Source organism: Leptonychotes weddellii, chromosome 10 (assembly GCF_054177405.1).
Source record: "Leptonychotes weddellii isolate Sample4059 chromosome 10, ASM5417740v2, whole genome shotgun sequence".
In the NCBI taxonomy this organism is placed as follows: Eukaryota; Metazoa; Chordata; class Mammalia; order Carnivora; family Phocidae; genus Leptonychotes; species Leptonychotes weddellii.
Window position 1 is genome coordinate 41,072,213 of NC_138378.1, and position 22,205 is coordinate 41,094,417.

The window sequence follows — 22,205 nt, forward strand, 5'->3', positions numbered from 1 at the left end:
ATTAGAAAGGGCAAATATTTGTAAATAATACAGTGATCATAGTCTGTGGTTAGAAATCTAGAATATTAATATGTGGCAGCATTATAACTGAAAATCCCCTGCTAATTCATCACAGCTTATATTTGAAGTTCCCTCAAATCACTGAATCCAAAGCCAGACCATGTCTTTCCAGAATTTCCTGCATTGAAGATCTTTGCAAGATGCCACAATTCTGAATTTATCAAACCACAAAGGGATTTCAGTTCTTTCTTTCAACCCCCAGCCTGGAACTGAATCTCAAGAGGAGGCTTCCAGCACAACAGTGTGGACAGGTAACACCTGTCCTCTGGTGAGAGAGGAAAAAATGAGCTGTTTCAGAGAGATGGTAAAATCTAGCCCGAGAAATAATGGCCATCTGAGGGACTAGCTGTAAAAAAAAGAGGGAAGGAGTCCAGGGGGAAAGAAAATGTCAAATGAATAAAGAGAGAAGGAAGGAGAGCGAGCATAGGCAGATGCAGTAATGAATGACAGGAAGGGTTGATGCTGTTAATATTTACCTTAAACCAGTGTAGAAACTGAGGAACAGGGAAAAGTGGATGCAAGATTGCTCAGCATAGAGGCAGAGATAGAAAGTAAAGAAAGGGCTACTGTGCTCTGCAGGATGACTTCCAACACTACTGTTTCCAGTGTTGTTCTGGGTGTTGTAGACAATTCTCCAAGATACATAACAGAGGAGAGGTGTTAACTGAAGAGAAGGGATGACATAGTTATTATTTGCAGATGATATAACTGAAATTTTTAGAAAGCCTGAAAAATCAGTTACAATCTTAGAATACCAAAAGAAGGTACTGTTGCTAGATACAAAGCAAATACACCAAAACTAAATAGCTTTCCAAATATAAGCAATCATTTATTCAAAAAAAGATAAGAAAATATATGAATCACAGGAGCAAAAAAAAAAAAAAAAACCCTACCCAAAAACAAAAGAATGACTTTAAGAATAAATGTGCAAAAATAAAACATAAACACTACAAAATTTGCCTGAAGATCATAAAATCTTAAGAATTGGAAGACATATCATGTGAGACAGAGGATAATTGATTATGGCACAATGTCAATTTTCCCCAAATGAATGTATCAGTTGAGTAACTTTCATCGAATCTTGATGGAATTTCTTTTGAAAATGTTAGAGAATTTTTTCTGAAAATATAAGGAGACCAAAATAGCCAGGATTTAAAAAAAGAAAAGAACACTGGGAGTGGCTCCTCTTAGCAGATACAAAATGCAACACATAACAGTAGCTACCATTTGTAACCCATCTGTGGTAAATACCATGCCATGACTTTCCTGAACTGCCACATTTCCCTTCCTCCAACAACCTTATGCAGAGGGACCGCAAGTACTCCCTTTCAGCAGGGACCAGGGAGTTTGTGTACCACTTCACAAAGTCACACAATTGATGACAGGTTTTTGCACAGCACCATCTAATTCTGTACCCACCGGCTAAGTTGCCATGCTTTGAGCTACAAAAAGTCAAGCCAGGTAGCATCAGTGCCTAATCTACAAAGGGTCAATGGACCAGAAATGGGTAGTCTGGATTAACTGTTAAAAGAACCCTTCTAAGCAAAAAATATCTTTAAAGAGGTGCTGAGCAATTACTTGCTTATTTTAGAAAAAGAAAACAAAACATCCTCACATTATGTGACCTACTAAAACAAAGTCTAACCAGATTAAGGAGCAAAATGAAAACAAGTACAAAAGAGTTTACAATACAGAAAAATATGTGAAAGTCTAGCTGCTCTCATGTTGGAGAAATGCTTTCTACGAAAGAAATCTGAAGGGAAAATTAATAAGAAGATTTGATGACTCAGGGGCGCCTGGGTGGCTCAGTCGTTAAGCGTCTGCCTTCGGCTCAGGTCATGATCCCAGGGTCCTGGGATCGAGCCCCGCATTGGGCTCCCTGCTCAGCGGGAAGCCTGCTTCTCCCTCTCCCACTCCCCCTGCTTGTGTTCGCTCTCTTGCTGTGTCTTTCTGTCAAATAAATAAATAAATAAATAATCTTAAAAAAAAAAAGAAGATTTAATGACTCAAAATGTCAAAGATATCTTAACCAAATATCTCAAATTGGTTAAAATTATAATCAAATGTACATACCGGATGTAGAAAGTGCCCATATAAGCTTAATAATATGTATCAAGCTGATTGAAAGTTCTTGTCCTGTGATTCCCTATTCTTGTTCAAAAACTTTATTCTAAGGGAAGCCACCAGCAATGAGGCCAAAGATGAGAGGGTTTGCCCAGCAACAAACTTAGTAAAAGCTTAAATAATCTAACTGGAGAAACAAATTCAATAGGAGAAAAGATTAACAAATTCTGGTGCATCTCTATGATACACATTAGCATAGTATTTTCAAAGAACATGGAATGACATGGCAAGCTCTCAGGACAAAAGTTTAAGAGCGTATGTACAGAGAAAAATAATGGTCAGATTATGCACTAAAGCTTCAAAGATGGTGATGGGAGGGGGTGGCAGTAACGAGAAAGTCTTTTTCTAATTTTTATTTAAATTCCAGTTAGTTGACATAGAGTGTAATATTAGTTTCAGGTGCACAATTTAGTAATTCAACACCCCCATACAGTACCCATGGTTCACCACCGGTGTACTCCTCAATCCCCGTCAGCTATTTACCCCATCCCCCACCCACCTCCCTTCTAATGACCATCAGTTTGTTTTTTCAGAGTCGGTTTCTTGGTTTGTCTCTCTTCTTTTTGTCCCTTTGCTCATTTGTTTTGTTTCTTAAATTCCACATAGGAGTGAAATCATATGGTATTTGTCTTTCTCTGACTGACTTCTTTCACTTAGCAAAATACTCTTTAGCTTCATCCATGTTGTTGCAAATAGCAAGATTTCATTCTGTTTTTATGGCTGAGGAATATCCCATTGTATATATATACACCACATCTTCTTTATCCATTCATCAGTCAATGGACACTTGGACTGTTTTCATAATTTGACTATTATAGATAATACTGCTATAAACATATATCCTTTTGAATTAATATTTTTGTATTCTTTGGGTAAATATCCAGTAGTGCAATTGCTGGATTATAGGGTAGTTCTATTTTTAAATTTTTGAGAAACTTCTATACTGTTTTCCAGAGTGCTGCATCAGTTTACATTCTCACCAACAGTGTGAAAATGTTCCCCATTCTCCACATCCTTGCCAGCACCTGTTGTAGAAAGTTTTACTTTTATGTTTTTTTTTAAATTTCTGCAATATTTTACTTTTGCATAATAAAAATAATCTACATTTGTAACTGGAAAAGGAGAAGAAATTTAAAACTAAAACACTAGATTCAAAATTGCATATCAAATATGATTATAAATTTTACTTATCTATCCATACATAAATGTAAATATATTTTTTAAAATCATAGCAATTATCAGAAAGGAAGCATGATTGGTAGCTTTCTATCTCTTTTTTTTTTTTTAAGATTTTATTTACTTATTTGACAGAGAAAGAGCGCGCTTACAAGCAGGCGGAGCAGCAGGCAGAGGGAGAAGCAGGCTCCCCACTGAACAGAAAGCCCGATATGGGGCTTGATCCAGTTCATGACCTGAGCTGAAGGCAGATGCTGAACCAACTGAGCCACCCAGGAGCCCACTTTCTATTTCTTTTTTATTAATTTTTATACTTTTCAAAATCTGACGTGTATTATCTCATTGTTTTAATAAGAAAAAATAAACAATGTGCTAACGTAAATACAAATCTCAAAATCATTCAGCTTTTCGGCTTCCTGCAAAGCAGATTTTTGTGTGTTGTTTTACGGCATGCGTGGACAGGCCATTTCACATACTTGTGTCTCCAGTTTAAACTATACAAAAGCCGTCCCATTTTCCTTTGTAAGTGTGTCATTTAAAGGTTCAGGTGTAGGTGGGTGTAGTATGAGTGGGGAGGAGAAGTCCCCTTTCCCCAGCATCACATTCTGCATTCATGGCGGCAGGTGGGCAGTTAGGAAGCCAGTGGGGAAGAGCAGAGACCTTCACAGCTCAGAAGGACATCAGCAGAAAAATGTGGGAACTGGATATTGTAAGACCTTGACCCAAGGAAAACCTTCTGGACAGAGTAGAATTTTCCCTTCTCCTGCACTAGGGAGAAGTCAGCTTTGCTGGCAGCATCTGGATCTGCAGGTGAGACAGATTTGAACATCATTGGGATGGGAAGCCCTTTACTGAATTTTTTTATAGTAATGTTCGTATTCGAAAACATGACTTGTTGCTGCTGACAGCTACAAGTTCTCTTCTTCCCTCCTGATGCCACCAGAGTGAAATGAGAGAGGCCTGTGGAATTCTGTAAACAGTGAGGGGCAGTGAAAGTAGGAGTAATCATTCAGAAAAAGAGAGGAATGTCGATTTGCCAAGCACTTGTCTCTCCGTGTATCAACATCCTTTCCCTGCAGAACATGTTTTCCTACCTCCTCACACCCTGGACTCTTTTTACCAACTTTTCTTTTCACACCATGCTAATTCATGCCTTGCGTGCCTTTTTTTATCCCGCTGCGTGGCTGACAAACCTCAAAGTCAGTAGGTGGTCATGGACTTGTGCCCCAGATCCTGTAAGGGAAGTAGGTGCGGAGTTGACATGACTCAGGACAGGATCTTTCAGCACCAGTTCTGGGAGCTTCCAGATTGTAGAACGCACGTCCTATCAGCCGCGAACCCACAGGGGCACCTCATTTGGGCCCCAGGCAGGCACAGAGGCCAGACAGCACCTGTGTTCCACGAGGTGGCCTTCCTCCCTTACCCACGGTTGGCGGAGCCGTGTCCGCAGGCTTGGCAGCCTAAACAGGGCAGGATGTTTCCAAGTATAACCTGCCATTGAAGAAATCAGTTTTATTTTGTCTACACGGGGGTGTCGTTGGCAGCCAGTCTCTCTGACTTCAGCTGATACACCGCTATGGTAGGCAGCCAGGCCAGGTTCAGCCAAGTCAGAAGTCTGGCTGAGGTTTCTGTGCTTCTTGAACACCATCAGGAAGGAGCTGTTCTTTCAGATTGCTCATTAATTGGCAAAACAAACATTTTGTTCTCTAGAGTGATTTGGGTACCAGTTCCAAGACAGATGTATATTTTTAGATCTTCTTATGTGACAATTAGATCTTCTTGTCACGTGAATTCTTTTTCTTTTCTTAAGTCCAGTGGTGAAATATTTTGCTCACAAAGCAGTAAAACCTCATGCAGCCAGTTCAGGGGGGAACTGAACGACGAGGATGGGATTCGAACCCACGTGTGCAGAGCACAATGGATTAGCAGTCCATCGCCTTAACCACTCGGCCACCTCGTCACTTGCATTTGTCTTCTCTTTTATATATGATTTAAAGAGTAGTCAGAAGAGCTGTTTATTACCCCAGTCCCGGGAGAATAGAGGCCCGGCGGTCGATCTGGGGAGATGAAAGATTGAACAGCAGATTATTTAGGCAGAATGTTCCCCTCAATACACAGAGTATTTCAAGTGCTTTTACCTTTTATAAATCTATTCAGCATGCCTGCAGAAGTGATAGAAGCCTTTTTGCTTTCCATGGAAAATGCAGGGAATATAAAAGGGAGAGAGGAATAAACAATCATTGACTTTGGCACAGCTGAAAATAGATGTCTTTGGTGATATTCTCATTCTTCCCTGGGATATGGGGGGCTTTTAAACATCCCCAGGCCCAGGCCACACCCAAGACCCATAAAGTCACAATTTCAGGAATTTGAGACTTGCAGACAGCCACAGTGGGCAACCAAGGCCGAGAACTTTCGTTTTGTTAACATTTCAGGTGACCTGATCTCTCTGTAAACCTGAGTGTTTGGAGGGGATGCCACCTCAAGCTGGCATCTGATTTGGGGCTTGGAGGAGGAGAGGGAAGCTGGTGGTGTAGAAGGGCAGGATTCCATTCCGGCCCAGCAAGGCACAGCAATACAAGCATGGATTCTGCTTTGTCACAGCAATCTTGTTCTCCAGTAACTCCAGAGTATCTGCAGACCCTCAGGAGACTTCCATGACTCTGCTCACATCACTGCCTGTGGGAAATCTCTAAACGGCTCTAGGTGCCTAGGGACATGGGCCATATTTGATCACTTCTCTCTCACTCCCTCATCCCCTAGAGATTGCCATGGGGGACAAGGACTGCATTTTTCCTGTATATTCTCTACATCAGCTATGTTTTAGGATCCACTAAATATTTTTAAGGGAATGGGTAGATGAATTAATCAATCGATATAAATATTCACTCTGCTCGTTATCAATTCATTTCAACCCAGTATATGTTTATTAAGTGCCTTCTATGGAGCTGGCCCCCTGGTGTAGACTCTGGGGTTATAATTCTAAACAAGAGCGAGCCCCTGCAAATCTTTGGTGCCTAAAGTTTCCCCCAGGACCCCTCCACCTCGGGGCTCCTCTGTCCTGTAATGTGCATGTTAATTCCCATTCTTCCTTCAGTTTTTCTCACACTGACCCCCCCTTCTCCATGGAAGGTTTTGGACAGGGAGAAGAAAAGTGTGTTTGGGATTGAATTGGCTCCACAAATGGGCGCTGAAAGTCCTGCTTATTTTAGCACATGTGTTTTACACCAGGGCTACCTTCAGGAGTCTCTCTCCAACTGGCTGGGTCGGGGTGGGGGGAGTACTTATTCAGAGAGGAATAGAATTTAATATAAACATTCCTTGCCCTCCCTCCCACCCCCACCCCCCAAAATTACCTGACACTGAAGGCAAAATCCTGGTCTCAGATTGTCTATAAAACCAGCTGTTCCAATATCTGAACTCACAGAACTGCCCTCCAGTTAATTTGGAGTTTGGATTGAAACCATGTTCCAAGTTTTGACTTAATTCAGTCAGCCAACAGGTATTTCTGGGTCCTTCATACAGGCCTGGTATTGTACCCTTAGGTTTTATTTCTCTGGAGCCCAAAAAGGTGAAATCCTCAAAACTAATCCATGGGTTACAGCAAAATGTGCAGATTGGTGTAGCCCCTGCGCCGTGTAAACTCTGCACCTTCTCCTCCTGCAGGACACATGCATTGTCTTTCTTTAACAGAACTTTGCACCAATCCAACGTAGGTGCTTTCTTTGACAATAAATGGATTCTTATTTGACAAAGAATTGCCAAAAGGTCTTGAGACAGCTGCTATTTGAAGCCCACATGGAAGTCAAAGATTCACCTGGCCATGACTTTGAAGGAAATGCCTTTGTCTAAAATCTCTCAATATTGTTTATGCCCTGACCTGTCAGCAGAGATTTCCAGAAAGCTAAATGTCATGAACTTTAAGATACGGGAAATAGAATCTTGTTAGCAAAGGCTTGTGTTTAATTTTGTCTTATCTCTCATAATAAGGAGAAAGTCACCTAATGTTACATAAAAACTCCCCTATGTTATTACAGATCTTAGAGCCTCTCTTAAAACAGCCCCATCCAGGAAATTCCAAGTCAGGGATAAAAGCGGTGGGGAGTGGCCTGAAGTGTGATGAGCTGGTATATAATAGATATTTCATTTCTAAGAAAATTGACCAATTGAAAGTGCAATAGTTTATTTAAAAAGTAACGATAGAACTTGAAGACTGAGTGACCATGTTGACATTACGACAACATATATACAACATGTATGCAATTTATAATATGAGTCATTAGAATAGTTGTGGTTTCTGCAAATTTTACATGGAAAAACTGGAGAATGCTTGATGCTTAGCTAATCCACTCCGGAGGGCCCTCTGAAGAAGTGGTGAGCTATGTAGCAAGTGCCCACAAGTGTAGGTGATTCAAAGACAGTGAGGGTGTCTTTAATAATCGTCCTGTAATAATTTATATTTACTTAACAATCGTGCGAGTCGATCTCGAAGTTTAGGCATAATGTTTTTTAAATGCATGGTTTGTTTCAATGCTTATGAGTCATAATTAGAAATAAATATCTGGTGTTGTATTTTGTTTCTTTACTACTCTCTTTTGTTTCCTGAAATTTAAGCTGGGCCCATATGAACAAAATGGGACAATTTTCTTGGTGGAACATCATGGTGACAGAATCACCATGACAAAAAAGGACTCAGAGGATAGTATTTGGATAATTAAATTCTAATGTAAATGATGCTGTCTGCAACCTTCTATTCCAGCACCGAGAAGTAGGCAGTACACTAGCGTGTAACCAACCCTGGTAAAAATAGCTTTTCCCCCTAAGACAGTATGCCACAGGGGCTCCTGCGTGGCTCAGTCAGTTAAGCATCTGCCTTCGGTTCAGACTATGATCCCAGGGTCCTGGGATTGAGCCCCACATTGCGCTCTCTGCTCAGCGGGAAGCCTGCTTTTCCTCTCCCTCTGCCTGTGGTTCCCCCTGCTTGTGCATTCTATTTCTCTCTGTCAAATAAATAAAATCTTAAAAAAATAATAAAACAGTACTCCATAGCGCATTATACATATTCATTAGCTTTTAACTATCTAGTGAAATACAATTTAAAAATACTATAATATCCTGAAGGTACAAAGAAAATACTTTTTTTTTTTCATTTGAGAAAAGCAAACAAAGCAACCTTTTCCTTAATCCCTTTAAAATTTTCTGTAGTTTACATTTTTTGAGAATGCATTTCCTTCTAGATTTTAAAAATAATGTAAATATTTATGCAGCTACCAAGATATGCTAAATTGAATATATATTATATTTGTATTTCTTTTTTGGTGGTTCTGAGCTCACTTTATGGACAACATAATTTTGGGAGACTCACACAAACTACATGAAAAATACTTTTAAATTTTATCCTATTTTGATTTCATTAATAAATAAATTTTTCAATGTAAACAACAACAAAATAAGATATGGAATATCTCTTATATGCACCTAATCGAGGGTTAATGTAATTTTTGTAACCAAACTCTATGGGTTTGGCTCCCAAAGCCATGTTTTAAATCCCTTTTCCTACACCCCAAAGTCCATGTTCGCATTCCTACTGCAAACACACCGACCATGCACGGCATTGTAGGTGTTAGAGTGAACGTTGAAACGTGAAAGGAAAGTTCTTTAGAACCACTTAGTAATCTTGAAAACAATCAAATATAAGAAGTATCCAAAGTATTTCTATTTGTCTAGTAAAAGAATGTTAGAAAGTAAACAGTGATTCTGAATCATCACCAGTTTGATTAGTTTCTATCTTTTTAGGTTTGAGAATTTTTTTTTTCTTCCTAGGTCTCAAAAAGCAACCTGACGTAAAATGTATCTTTGTCAAGCTGGCACTTTACATTGCGGTTTTTGAAAGATGGTGGAGGAGTTCCTGGAAGAGAAAGAGGTTGACACAAAATACAAGTGTCATTTCCCTGGGAAGAGAGTGTTACAGTTGTCCCTGTGATTTTAGTAGTGACAGCATTTCAGAAGGATAAAACTGAAATGGGCCTTCTGAGTTTGGAACTGCGTGGGTAAATCTGGGGCTGCTTTGCCCAGTTTTTCACTCTCCTGTGTAAACCGACATAGGGGAGTTCATCAAAGGGACTGGATCTTCTCTCCTCCACCTGCCAGCCTTGCCCAGGACACGGGCTTCAGAAACCAGAAAGGTGGCCCCGGGCTGGCTAATGCTCGGCTGTCTGAGAGACACCTGGGGGCCTATCCATGCTTTTTTTCTTTATTACGTGTCCTACATTTCCAGGTGGATGAAGACCCAGTTCAACCTTTTATTTATTTCAGGAGGGAGGTATCAAAACCACAACAAATAGAAAGATCTTCCCTCCACCTGCCTGGCATGACGAAATAATCCATGGAGAATTCCCTATGTTTCATTTTCTTTGTTTTGTCTTAAGAACAGTGCCCCCTCCCCACCCCTGCCATGAGTGTACTAAGTGAACTAATTGTTGCATTGTTTTTTTTGGAGTGATTTTCGTGTTTTATTAGTTTCTCCACTTCACATCGCCAGTGATTTAACTTCACCCCAGCATCTGAAATGTTGCAGTTCGATAAAATAAGTAAATGAATAAAGTCTAAAGTGCTTCTAAGCCAGGCAGACACCTTTTTGTATGCTGTGATTTTACTGCTCTTCCCAGCTGATATTTATAACTCGGCCATATGTGGTTATAAAGATTTATTATGAGCCTGTGGAATAAGTTCTGTTAACGTGTACAGTAAACGTCCAAGTTTTGACTCGGTAAGCCTTGGGGATTCCTAATAAGATGAAGCCATTTTGATCGCCAGCCAAGCAGTGTGCAGTTGGAGTGAGGCCTCAGATTGACAAAGGGCTTAGCTATGCACCCTAGACTATACTCGCCCTGTGTGGGGGTTTGCTCAAAATGTTTGCAGAGCTCAGGTAGGTATTTTTCTTCTTCATCACCATCCTCATCTGAGAAGAGTTGAAGTTTGAGAATCTGTTGACTAAAGGTTGGAATGGAAAATTTTAAGACCATAAATAAAGGCCAAACTAAAAAGGCAGGGCAGAGCCATCTGGGAGTATAGTGAATAGGGCATCTGTACCTGATCCCCCACCCTTGTCTGGCAAGAGGATGGTTACTCTGAGTACACCAGGAGAGAGAAAACTGCAGACTCCAGCTGGTACTAACCCCACCAACTCCCCTTACATGGTCAGCAGTGGAAAAGGAGGCCTGGGCCTCTCCTTTTACAGCCTTCCTCCATTTTCTGAAACTTCTTTTGCCCTTAATATATACATATATTTTCCAAGCAAATTCATGCCATGTGGGGAAGAGAAAGGTCTCAAAATAAAACAACAGAGTGAGACAGTGTCAAAAAGCGTGCAGCAATTTTCTCAAGCTCAACTGCGTTAGAATCACCTGGGGAGGTCTTTAAAGATACTATAATGTCCAGTTTGGTTTTTCCCTCCCGAATGCTGCCTAGGCATTTTTTTTTTCCTTGAAGATCCCAGGGTGAAAAAAGAAGAAGAAGAAGATATCCTGGTGATTCTAATGTGAAGCCCGAGTCACAACCCACTGGTTTAAAGCCTAATTTTAAGTGAATTTTCACAGAAGTCTTGAAAATAAGTAATATTTTCTACTCCCAGAACTTGACAATCTCTGAAGATAGCTTGAGAAGCAGTATTCATTGACATGGAATTGCTCAGGTCCTGAAAAACTCTGCTCTGACAAAAGAAAACCAATCACCTGAGAGAAAGGATAGGACCTGAGCTTGCCAGAGTGGGTGTCTTGAAGTTTCTGGAGGGTGTTGTGAAATTTCTGCACAGCACCATGTTTTTTAAAGATTTTATTTACTTATCTGAGAGAGGGAGAGAGCACGAGTCGTGGGCAGAAGCAGAAGGAGAGGAAGAAGCAGGCTCTCCGCTGAGCAGGGAGCCGAACGCAGGGCTCAATCCCAGGACCCCGAGATCATAACCTGAGCCGAAGGCAGACGCTTAACCGACTGAGCCACCCAGGCGCCCCTACCCTTTCTTCTATTAATGTGGTGTATCATGTTGATAGGCAATTACTTAAAAATAAAATCTTTAAAAAATAAAACAAAATAAAAATACAGTGGACTTCCCAGAGCTGTTAAGGATTAAATCAGACAACGTACAAGGTGGTAAGCATGGTGCCTGGGCTGGAGGGGCCCTCATGAATGGTGTGATGTGTGGGGGAAGTGGTATAGCAACAACAAGAGCCACCCAGGCGCCCTTTGCACAATACCATTTCCCCTTTGTGCCTCCCCTCCTCAGGTGCCCATAAAGTTCTAGATCTTTCCCCAGTTTTAGCTTATGATTGAATTGCTCCCCATCGAGCTCTTTTTCTAGCAGATCTGTAGAGTGCCATATTAGATTGTGGTTAATTAATCCCCAAATACCTGTATATGATGATTTAATATATGATTCTTTGATTATCATCAACATTACAAGATGATTTTGATATTTATCCTAAATAAGCAATGAATATAGACTTTTGGGTATTCAGTAATCCTAGACTGACAGTACACAAATTCTTAGTACCTCCCTTCAGTGTACTTCTGACCAAACAACATTCTTTCCAATGGCTATCCATCCTTTAAATAGGCAGGGAGCTCTGAACTTTAGAGGGTCCTGTTCATAATTGGACAATGTGATCTTTCCTGTCAATTTCCTTTCCAAAACATGTCTGAAATCCATCTGTCCTCCCCATTTCCACTGCTACCACCACCTATCCAGGCCACTGTTGTTTCCAGAATTAGTTACCACAAGCTATTTTGTCTTCCTCCAAATCCAGTTTCTGCATGAGCTGTCACCCACCCCACACTGCCCTCCACTCAAAGCTTCCCAATGCCTTTCCATTCCATTAAAAATAAAATCCAAACTCCTCACCTGCCATGGTCACTGTTGGGTCTTCTCAACCCCACTGGACATGCCCTCTGACCTTAGTGTGGATCTTGAGCTGTCTGGCCAGCCCAGGCTCTTTCCCACTGGGAGCCTTTGCCATGCTTTTCCTTCCACCAGGCATGCTTTCTGCCTGTTACAGCCTGTAAGTCTCTGATTAACTAGAACCTCTTCACACAGGAAAGAGCTGTTCTTTTGGATTTCTAATTAGTTGACAAAACAAACATTTTGTTCTCTAGTATGATTTGGGTACCAATTCCATGGCACAGATGTATATTTTTAGATCCTCTTATGTGACACTTGAATCTTCTTGTCAGATGAGTTATTTTTCTTTTCTTATATCCAATGGTGAAATATTTTGCTCACAAAGCACTAAAACCTCACGCAGCCAGTCCAGCGGGGAAACTGAACGACAAGGATGAGATTCAAACCCATGCCTGCAGAGCGCGATGGATTAGCAATCCATCGTCTTAACCACTCGACCAATGTCTAATGCAGTCCATCCCTTTATTATCCTCTATCTCAGCCTGCCATTTGCTCCTTTGTAACAATTAAAATTTGCGGTTATCTTATTCATTTTGTCTATTTAGCTGTTTATACCTGTCTCCTCCACTAGAAAGAAAGAAGGGAAGTCCTTTGATGACATGGACCAAGACATATTGAGCACTCAAGAAATATTTGTTAAATACTGGCAGGAATAAAAGGAAATAATCTCTCTTCTCTCCTGTCTTTTAACTTACCAGTCTTTGTTCTGCTGTTAGTGCAGTTGAGATGGGATCCAGGTGGCAACCTCCACTTTACCTTCTTCTGGAAGCAACTCAGGGCAATTTTTAACTCTTAATGTGTGGACTTGGGAACTAGGAAAGAAACTCCAGATAGCATAATAGCACCAGCGGACACATGCTGAGCTCTATGTGACATTCATCATGCTAGACATTTTACTCTTTAGTTCTTACAATACAGTGAATCAGGAACTGATTCTTCCCATTGTATAGATTAATTAGTACACTGGGACTCAAAAAGGAGAAGTGCTTGCCCAAGATCGTGTAATTGATGCATGGCAAATAAGTGTTCTGACAGCAGATCTTCCATGCTAACCCACTTCTATACACTCCTCAGGAGACAGTATAGTTTTATGATTATACTTCACAAACAGGCTAAGACGATGACACCAAATTTTACATTATGGTAAAATGGTGGTTACTTTAAGAATGCTAATTACTGGGGCACCTGGGTGGCTCAGTCATTAAGTGTCTGCCTTCGGCTCAGGTCATGGTCCCAGGGTCCTGGGATGGAGCCCCACATTGGGCTCCCTGCTCAGCGGAAAGCCCGCTTCTCCTTCTCCCACTCCCCCTGCTTGTGTTCCCTCTCTTGCTGTGTCTCTCTCTGTCAAATAAATAAAATCTTAAAACAACAAAAAAAGAATGCTAGTTACTCTAATCTTTCCAATCCTGCACTTGCACAGTTGTGTATTTTTAAACCAAAGTAAAGGCTTTTACATTTATTTCCTTTGAATAGCATCACATTTATTTCAGTGAATCATTCTTCAAGTTCTTTTTAATGTCAGTGGATGTTTAGAATGAAAAGGACATAAATTCCAGACAGGCCTGGGTTCAGACCCTGGTCCACAGTGGAGGGGTGTGTGATCTTGGACAGGCTACTTAACCTTCTTGAACGTTGGTTTGCTCCTTAGTAAAATGAGAGTACTAAGGTATAGCTTTATGTAAGGGCTAAAAAGATGGTACCTGTAAAGCACGTGGCCATGTGCTTTATATACAGACTCTCCGTCAATGTCAGATCCTGCCCCTTGTCCTGTGTATCAACTAGCTCTTCCAGCTGTGTTATCTGAGCTTTGCAGACAGTAGACTCTTGTTCTATAGATTTTATGTCATCCATCAAGTAAACTGCTCCCAGAGGCAACAGGCTTTTAAGGGAAGCTGTCTCTTCCCCTATACACTGCTCTTCATCCCAGGGATCAACCCACACATACTTGTGATCAGAACTGCCTTGATTTGCAAGGAACATGAGCAACATTACCTTACTGCAGCTGTGAATATTTTTCTCTTGGTCATGTTAATGGTCTTTCCCTCTATCTTAAGCCTCTCGGACGTCTGAATAAATGTTGGTGTGAAGTGTCATAAAATGAATCCTGAAAATGAATGTGTCCATCAATGTGAGCAGGAATTCAAAGCCAGGAGAAGTGAAAAATTTGTAAACCTACTTTCCATGCCCAGAAGTGACTTCATGCATAGGACAGTCATCTGCCTATTGATCCTGACTCGGAAAAGCAAAAAATGTCTCTTGTAATCCATGGGAAAGCTCCCCAGCAGTCTGCCCACTATTTCTAAACTTTAATAGAATGTGACAATTACTGAAGGGTAAGGCCATCAACGTAGAAGTCTATGCCATTTGCACTGAATAATTTGTCTGATTAATTCATAATTACTCACTGTCACCTAGCTGAAGTCAGGATAGATAAGCTTTGATGAAAGGGAAAAAGTCATCCTAGGAAGAAAGCAATCAGTGAAACAAAAAAACAAAGGAAAAAGTCTGGATTTATAAAGCCAGAACAAGTCTGAGTAAGACAGGATGGCAAAGAAGGGGCTAAAGGAACAACTTTATGATAAAGAACCAGGGGAGGAAGGAGTTAGGGAGCATGGTGGACCGGGCCTGGGCTGCAGGGGGAGGAGAGACCCAAAGCTAAGTAGTTGGTTGGGAGGACCCATGAGAACTCTAACACATTGCTCGAGGGGAGGATAAGCTTATGCGATCACTTTGGAAACCACTTGGCAAGCATCTACCTACATTGAACATAGGTATTCCTATGGGACATAGCATAGCAGTTCCACTCCTCAATATATTTCTAGCAGAAACAAATATTTCTTTCACTAGAAGACAAAGTGCTCAGAGCAGCACTATTTGTAATAGTTCTATATCAGTTTGCTGGGGGCAGTTGTAACAAATACCATAGACTGGGTGGCCTAAACAACAGAAAGTTGTTTCGTCACAATTCTGGGGGCTAGAAGTCTAAGATCAATTGTTGCCAGGGTTTGTTTCTCCTGAAGCCTCTCTCCTTGGCTTGTAATGGCTGTCTTCTCCCTGTGTCATCACATGGTTTTCCTCCTGTGTGTGTCTGTGTACTTTTCTTACAAAGAGGTAAATCATATTGGATTAGGGCCCGCATTAATTACCTTATTTTACCTTAATTACCCCTTTAAAGGCCTTATGTAAAAAAAAAAAAGTCACATTGTAAGGTACTGGAAGTTAGGGTCAATATACAAATTTTTGTGTAGGGGGGATGTTGGGGACACAATTCAGCCAAGTTTCCAACTGAAGCAACCCAAATATCCAACAACAGTAGAATAAAGATACACATTCACACAACAGAACACTATACCACATGGAGAATGAATGGATTACAATTATAGGTAACAATATGGTCGACTCACAAAAGTAATGTTGAATGAGGGGAATCAGACACAAAAGTATATGCTGTATGCTTCCATGTACATTAAGTTCTAGATAGGTAAAACTAGTCTTCAGTGCTTAGAAGTCAGAAGAGCTGTTGTTTGGGAGGTCAGGGGAGGCTGACTGGGAAAAAGAAGACAGCTTCAGATGTGCTGATATCTCTGTCTTGAGCCAGGTGTAGATTACACAGGTGTGTTCACTTTGGGAAGAAGTTTCAAGATGCACACTTAACAATTTGTTCCTTTTTCAGTGTGATTACACCTCAGCAAAATGGTTAGAAGAAAGAGGACTAACGAGTTGCAAACAGAGGCAACACAACCAAAATGTGTCTTCCAAAGTGGTCAAGTAAATCATTCAAAGTGGGTTTTGGTGTACTCTCCTCATCTTCTCCAAATTGGGATCTTCCAAACAGCCAGGTGTCTGTCCTAATGTAAAGACTCTTTGAAAGAGTCTTCCTAAATCCAAGACTCAAGTTCCTTAAGATGTTATAAGACACCAAGGTGCCTGGGAGGCTCAGTTGGTTAAGTGTCCAACTCTTGATTTTAGCTCAGGGTCAAGAGATCGAGCCCCACATCGGGCGCCACACTGGGAGCAAAGCCTACTTAAGATTCTCTCTCCCTTTCCTTCTGCTCATCCCCCTGCTTGCCATACTCTTGCTCTCTCTAAATAAACAAACAGACATTATAGGATACCAAGAATAGAAGGATAAAAGGTCATTGGCAAGGGACAAAACACAAGACTGGAATGACTTCTCATTAACTGTACTAAATATTAGACAAAAGTGGAGCAAAACACTGAATATTGTAAAGGAAAATCATTTTGGATATGGAGTTCTATGTTCAGAAAAACTATCAGACAAGTAAATAAGAAAATGAAGTTAACTAGCTAGGAGAATCTCCAAAGTTTATCTTACACACAACTTTCTTAGGAAGGTAATAAAATGTACCCCAGCAAAATAAAGGGGAAATGTGGGGAATAGTGGAAATAATGGGCTCTAGCAGAAAGAAGTGGAGTCATAGAATTAAAACTAGGGCGGTAAACCTGGGGGAAATCTTTCCAGGTTGGGTCTGAAGGACACAGGCTCTGAGAGGAAGCATCTGAGTGACAAAAGGTATTGAAGGAGCACCATTTAAGGGACCTTTTCACTGAGAAGGTGAGATGGTAGAGCAACTTAAAAATATGGTGGACACATGACTCTTTTGTCAACAAGAAATACGAAAATCAATTAAAAACTCTAGGGAAAAACAAACAATAACTAAATAATAAAGTCCTGTTCCAAACAGAAAGCAAATTAAAAAGTGGCATGATTTTGAACAATCAATGGAATGTAAGAAAAGAGAAACCATTTGGCTTTGATCTTAGAATAAATTTTATTTAACTGGCATTGGACCCATGTTGAAGAAATTGTAATATTAGAATGGTGCCTGGTCTGGAGGCAAATGATATTTTTATAATCACAAAATGCATAGTATACCTACTGGCTTTCCAATTATGGATCCAGACCATGAGCAAGTCATGGAAAGTTAATTGTTATTACAGAATAGGAGGCAAATGTGAATAACTGTGATGACTCTGTGAAATCAGAGAGCTGATAGAAGGTCCGGGGTGGGGGTGGGGGGCAAGAGGAGAGGGCAAGGAATAGCGTTTGTTTGCATAGAAGCAGTATGTGTCAAGTAACTGATACAAAATCATGGCTTAACTGACTAAAACTAAGGATAAAAGCATAAGGATATTTTAAAAAGCTGTAATGGGACAAAAGAAAAACACTAAAAGCTAAGACTATAACTGTCAAGCATTGTGTAGAAAAGCAAGGAGAAAGAAGATACTAAGATACTCTTATATTGAAAAATTAATGGGTTTTGTTTAAATTTGTTAAATGTTAAGGCATTTAATGAGCTAGTCGTCAAACCACTGGAAGCTTGAAATTAGCCAGAGTGAGAATATTTACAACACAGGAAGGGGCAAAAGTTACAAATTAGGAAGCAACCATGATAGGAACTAAAATCTGTATTGGTCAAAAGAAATTGCTTCCAGGGCACCTGGGTGGCTCAATCGGTTAAGTGTCTGACTCTGTATCTCGGCTTAGGCTTTGATCTCAGGGTTGTGAGTTCAAGCCCTTTGTTGGGCTCCATGCTGGGTGTGGAGCCTACTTAAAACGATTTTTTTTTAATTAAAAAAAGAAGAATTAGCTTCTGGAAGTTTAAGTCTGAAGAGGTTAGCAGAATGTGACTATCTACTCATTTGTTCCTGTAGGAACTCATTGGTTCCTATAAAAATACATTTTTATATACATATATATTTATTACACATTTATTTCTATCATATATTACTTATGTTTATGTATTATATTGTATAAATTTATTTATAATATGTATTTAAAACAAATATGTCTTTTTTAAATCACCAGGTACTGGGGTAGGAGTGGGACTCAAGGGGCAGGTAACCAGATTTAGTGACTAATGAGTACTGGGAAGCCAACAGAAGTCTCAGAGTCAGAGGTGGGAGTGAGAGAGGACACTTCCTGGCAAAAGAAAGCATGGGCAGAGGCCCAGAGGCTAGAAATAAATAGCTAAGTGAGAAGATGGGGAACAGATCATGAGGATGATGAGAGGTAAGGTTGAGGGACTCAATCTCAGAAAAGCAAGGCTCTGGATATTTGGATATGTTTAGGGCACTTGATGGTTTCAGATCATTATGTAGAAAGGCTTTGCTGTGTTGTGTACAAGCCTGCCTGCTGTATGAGTGCTTTGCTTTTTTTTTTTTTTTTTCTTTTGCTATGTATCTTCCTGAAATTGGAATGCATTTTACAATTCTGGTCAGCCTGGCAGTAGTGAGGGCTTGTAGAATGAATGTCTTCAGCTTGGAAGAAGCTACTGTGGAACGTTCTTTTAAGAAAGGCTGTGTCTTCAATGTTCTCAATGGTATTGGGGATGATATTGTGTGGAAAAACAAACAAACAAAACCCATAAGAACATCAAAGTCTCCAGGTTGAAAAGTGATCCAAAAGAGCCAAACTCAGCATGAACAGGTCTTAGAAAAACATCATCCCATTTATTTAACTGATGTTGCCTCCTTTCCATACATTAAAGAGTGATATACAATAAAAAAAAATCTATGTGTAAAAAGTCTTTAAAATCTCATTAAATTAAATTAAACATAATTAAAATTAAAATACCAAGAGATAAGAAATACTTGTATCAAATTTAATTGATAATATTTTCCTTTGGTGGCACATAAAATTACATTACTAACAATTAGAGTATTTTATAGTCAATGAAATGAAGCATATGTATATATATACATACATACATACATATATATATTCTTCTTTGTTAAAGTAGAATTATCTCTCTCCAAACCTGCATTTTTTTTTTTTTTTTACACTAAGTACTTGTTTGACTGAATCAAATTAACAACAGTTGTTAGAATGGCAGCAAAATGTTTCTGGCTAAATTCACTCACAAGAATGCTCTGCCCTCCGGGACACTTTATTCCCTGACCCTCCACTTTCTCTATTGTGAGTTACTGCAAACCCTTCTCAAATGGGGAGTCAGAGGAAAATTGACAAAACGGGTGTCTGAAGAGTCCCATTACCTGTTAGCCGCTAGGAGGGTGTAGCGGGGGATGAATATTCTGTCCCAGCTTTCTGTTCGTGAGGTGATCCTGGGACTTTGCTCTCCTTCTACCTGCTTCCCAAACCAAACGAACCCCAAATAGCAGCCACCCCTGCTGGCTTTGTAGTGGACTAAGCATTCGGAGATGCTCCCTTGGGTAAGGGGGACACGAGGTTTGCACTCAGAGCACAGGAACTTGCAGGGAGATTTCCCCACAGGTGGGAACTTGTCTAAGCCCTGAGTACATTAGTTGCCTGAGGCATGTTTGGAAAATAAATGATCTTGGTGTCTTGGCTTTGGAATGTCATTTCCCCCTGATATCTGTTTTTGAAAGGCAGAGAGTGACAGTAAAGCAAAGTGGGTGTGAACACCGGTCCCAGGCTTCAAGTCCATCTGCCCTTTTCGCTTACGGACTATATGAATTAGAGCACTCAACTTCGTTTTCTCTGAGACTCATTTTCCCCATTCAGAGACAGGGTAAGCAATGCCTCTTTTGTGGGCTAAGATCAAAGATTAAATGAGGTTCTGCACATGGGGCACGCACCACAGTTCTCTGCATGCACAGTGCTCCCCAAGTGGCTCCTGCCGTTCATCATCAGAAGGAAGGAAGCAAGGAAGCTGAGAATAGTAAAGGATTAATAATGAAGCGTTATGACTTTTAGAGATTGAAAAGACCTGAGAAATAATCTAGTCCAAACCTCTCATTCTACAAACAAGAAAAGTGAAATTCTGACCCAGACCATGACTTTCATGAGACCAGAGGAAAAGTTTGGTGGCAAAGCTGGGCCTCTTCCGTACACTTGGTAGAAATTTCCTACAAGTAAATGGCAACCACACATGGACTTGGACCCAGTTTGATTTTTAAATTTTATTTTAATATCACAGACTGAAAGAATGTGGCTCAGTCTTTTCGTATTTCTGGTGTAGGCCATTTTGGTCAAAGGCAGTTAAAATAAAAAAGCGTAAGCTTTCTTCCTTTTTTAAATTTTATTTTTTATTTTTTTTTAAGATTTATTTTTTTATCTATTTGACAGAAAGAGAGAGACAGCGAGAGAGGGAACACAAGCAGGGAGAGTGGGGGAGGGAGAAGCAGGCTCTCTGCTGAGCAGCAGGAGCCTGATGTGGGGCTCGATCCCAGGACCCCGGGATCATGACCCGAGCTGAAGGCAGATGCTTAACGACTGAGCCATCCAGGCACCCCCTTAAATTAGAATTTTAAATATAAAGCTCAGGTAAAGATGGGAATTCAAATTTAAAAGGCCAAGAGAAAGAATATCAAAGAACTAGAAGATAAACATTTTGCCTCTCACAGGAAAAGAATTCTTCGTTCTGTTGTACAGCTAACCATAGCCTGCAAGACGAATGATGCTGTCAACGGCATGGTTTTCCAGTGACATGAAACCCTGATTCTGCGGGACAGGCTCTGGTGGTGCGGCCACTGTTTGCATCTGTGGCTGACTCTGTTGCACATCGTGTCCTGAACTTTCACGGCTTCCTCTGGAGCCACAGCTGGGTACCCAGAGCACCCTAAGGTTGATAAGGAGTCTGGCTCTGAAGTATTAAACCACCACCCCAGACAATGACACCTCTCCTACCCAGACTGTCCCTAGCACAGGCTGCATCACTTTGATCTCAGATGAAGTGAAGAATGATGTGCAAAACAATGGCAGAAGAAAAATTATTAAATTTCCTTACTACCTACAGCCCACTGATAAGTCCTTGAAACAGGCAGAGTGACATTCCTCCAGGAACTCAGCTGCCTCGATGTTGACATTTTGCTAAGGGCAAAAGGCCATCCTAGCCCAATCCACGCCGCCCCCCCCCCCTCCCATGCTGTAAGTCTACTTCTACTTTTACATATAAAAATCCCTTTGGAAATTTCCTTTATCTCTACCCCCCAAGATACGTGTTTGCAATCAACCCCCAAGCATATGGCCCACCGATATACATCCGAAGGGTCTCATGACTAAGGTTTCATTATATGGTAATAAATGACCTTTTCCCAACAATAGCAGCCCCCTCAAGATCCTGGAAACCTTGCTTCCGAAATTCCTTAGAGCCTTAGGCTATCCTTAACCCCCTCCCAACTTGAAAGTATATAATGGGCCACTCCTCATGAGCCCCTTGCAGCTCTTCCTGCCCATGTGTCCTGTCCCCGTGCTTGAATAAAATCACCTTTTTTGCACCAAAGACGTCTCAAGAATTCTTTCTTGGCTGTTGGCTTTGAACGCTAACGTTCTTTCCTACATCAAAGAGAACAAGCTTTGCAAGGGTTCAGGCACGTCTCTCCCACCTCCATTACTTTTGCCATTTATGAAAAATGCCTATACTTTCACTCGTTATTTTTGAAATCAACTTATGTTTATTGGTTACATACCCACTTCATCTGGTTCCTAAGTGACAACATGAGGACACACGCAGGTTCCTTATGCTAGTTAGGTATTTTCCTAAGATACAGTGAGAGAAATAAAGAGGAAAAACAATGAATGTCTATCTGAGATAGAAGCGTTAAAAAGCAGTCACACCACATCCCAGTTGCACTGGGGGTTACAGGGACCTCAACATGTGTTAACACTCATGGGCCTGCATGCCAAAAGAATCTATTATATTATAAGTGAATTAGAAAAAGAAAGCTATTACGTCTTCCTCATGTCCCAGAATATATAAGGAAAAATCATTACTTTTCCCGAAAATTGTTGCACAGAGTTAAGGAAAGTCACCTGGCCTTATTTCTTATAAAACTGAGAAAGGTTACTACTACAGCAACGACAAATCCAAGGACAGAGAGCAGAGGTGCGAGTTGCAGAGCCTCATGACAGGCGGGCAAGTCCAGGTTCCGAGTGTGGCTGCTGGGG

The 22,205-nt window shown here is 40.7% G+C and overlaps 1 non-coding gene across 1 annotated transcript; it reads right to left on the reverse strand.

The window, feature by feature from the left end:
- Positions 1–5,238: 5,238 nt before the first annotated feature.
- TRNAS-GCU (transfer RNA serine (anticodon GCU)) lies at positions 5,239–5,320 on the reverse strand. The gene has a single exon. It is a non-coding gene; the product is annotated as a tRNA-Ser (tRNA).
- Positions 5,321–22,205: the final 16,885 nt, after the last annotated feature.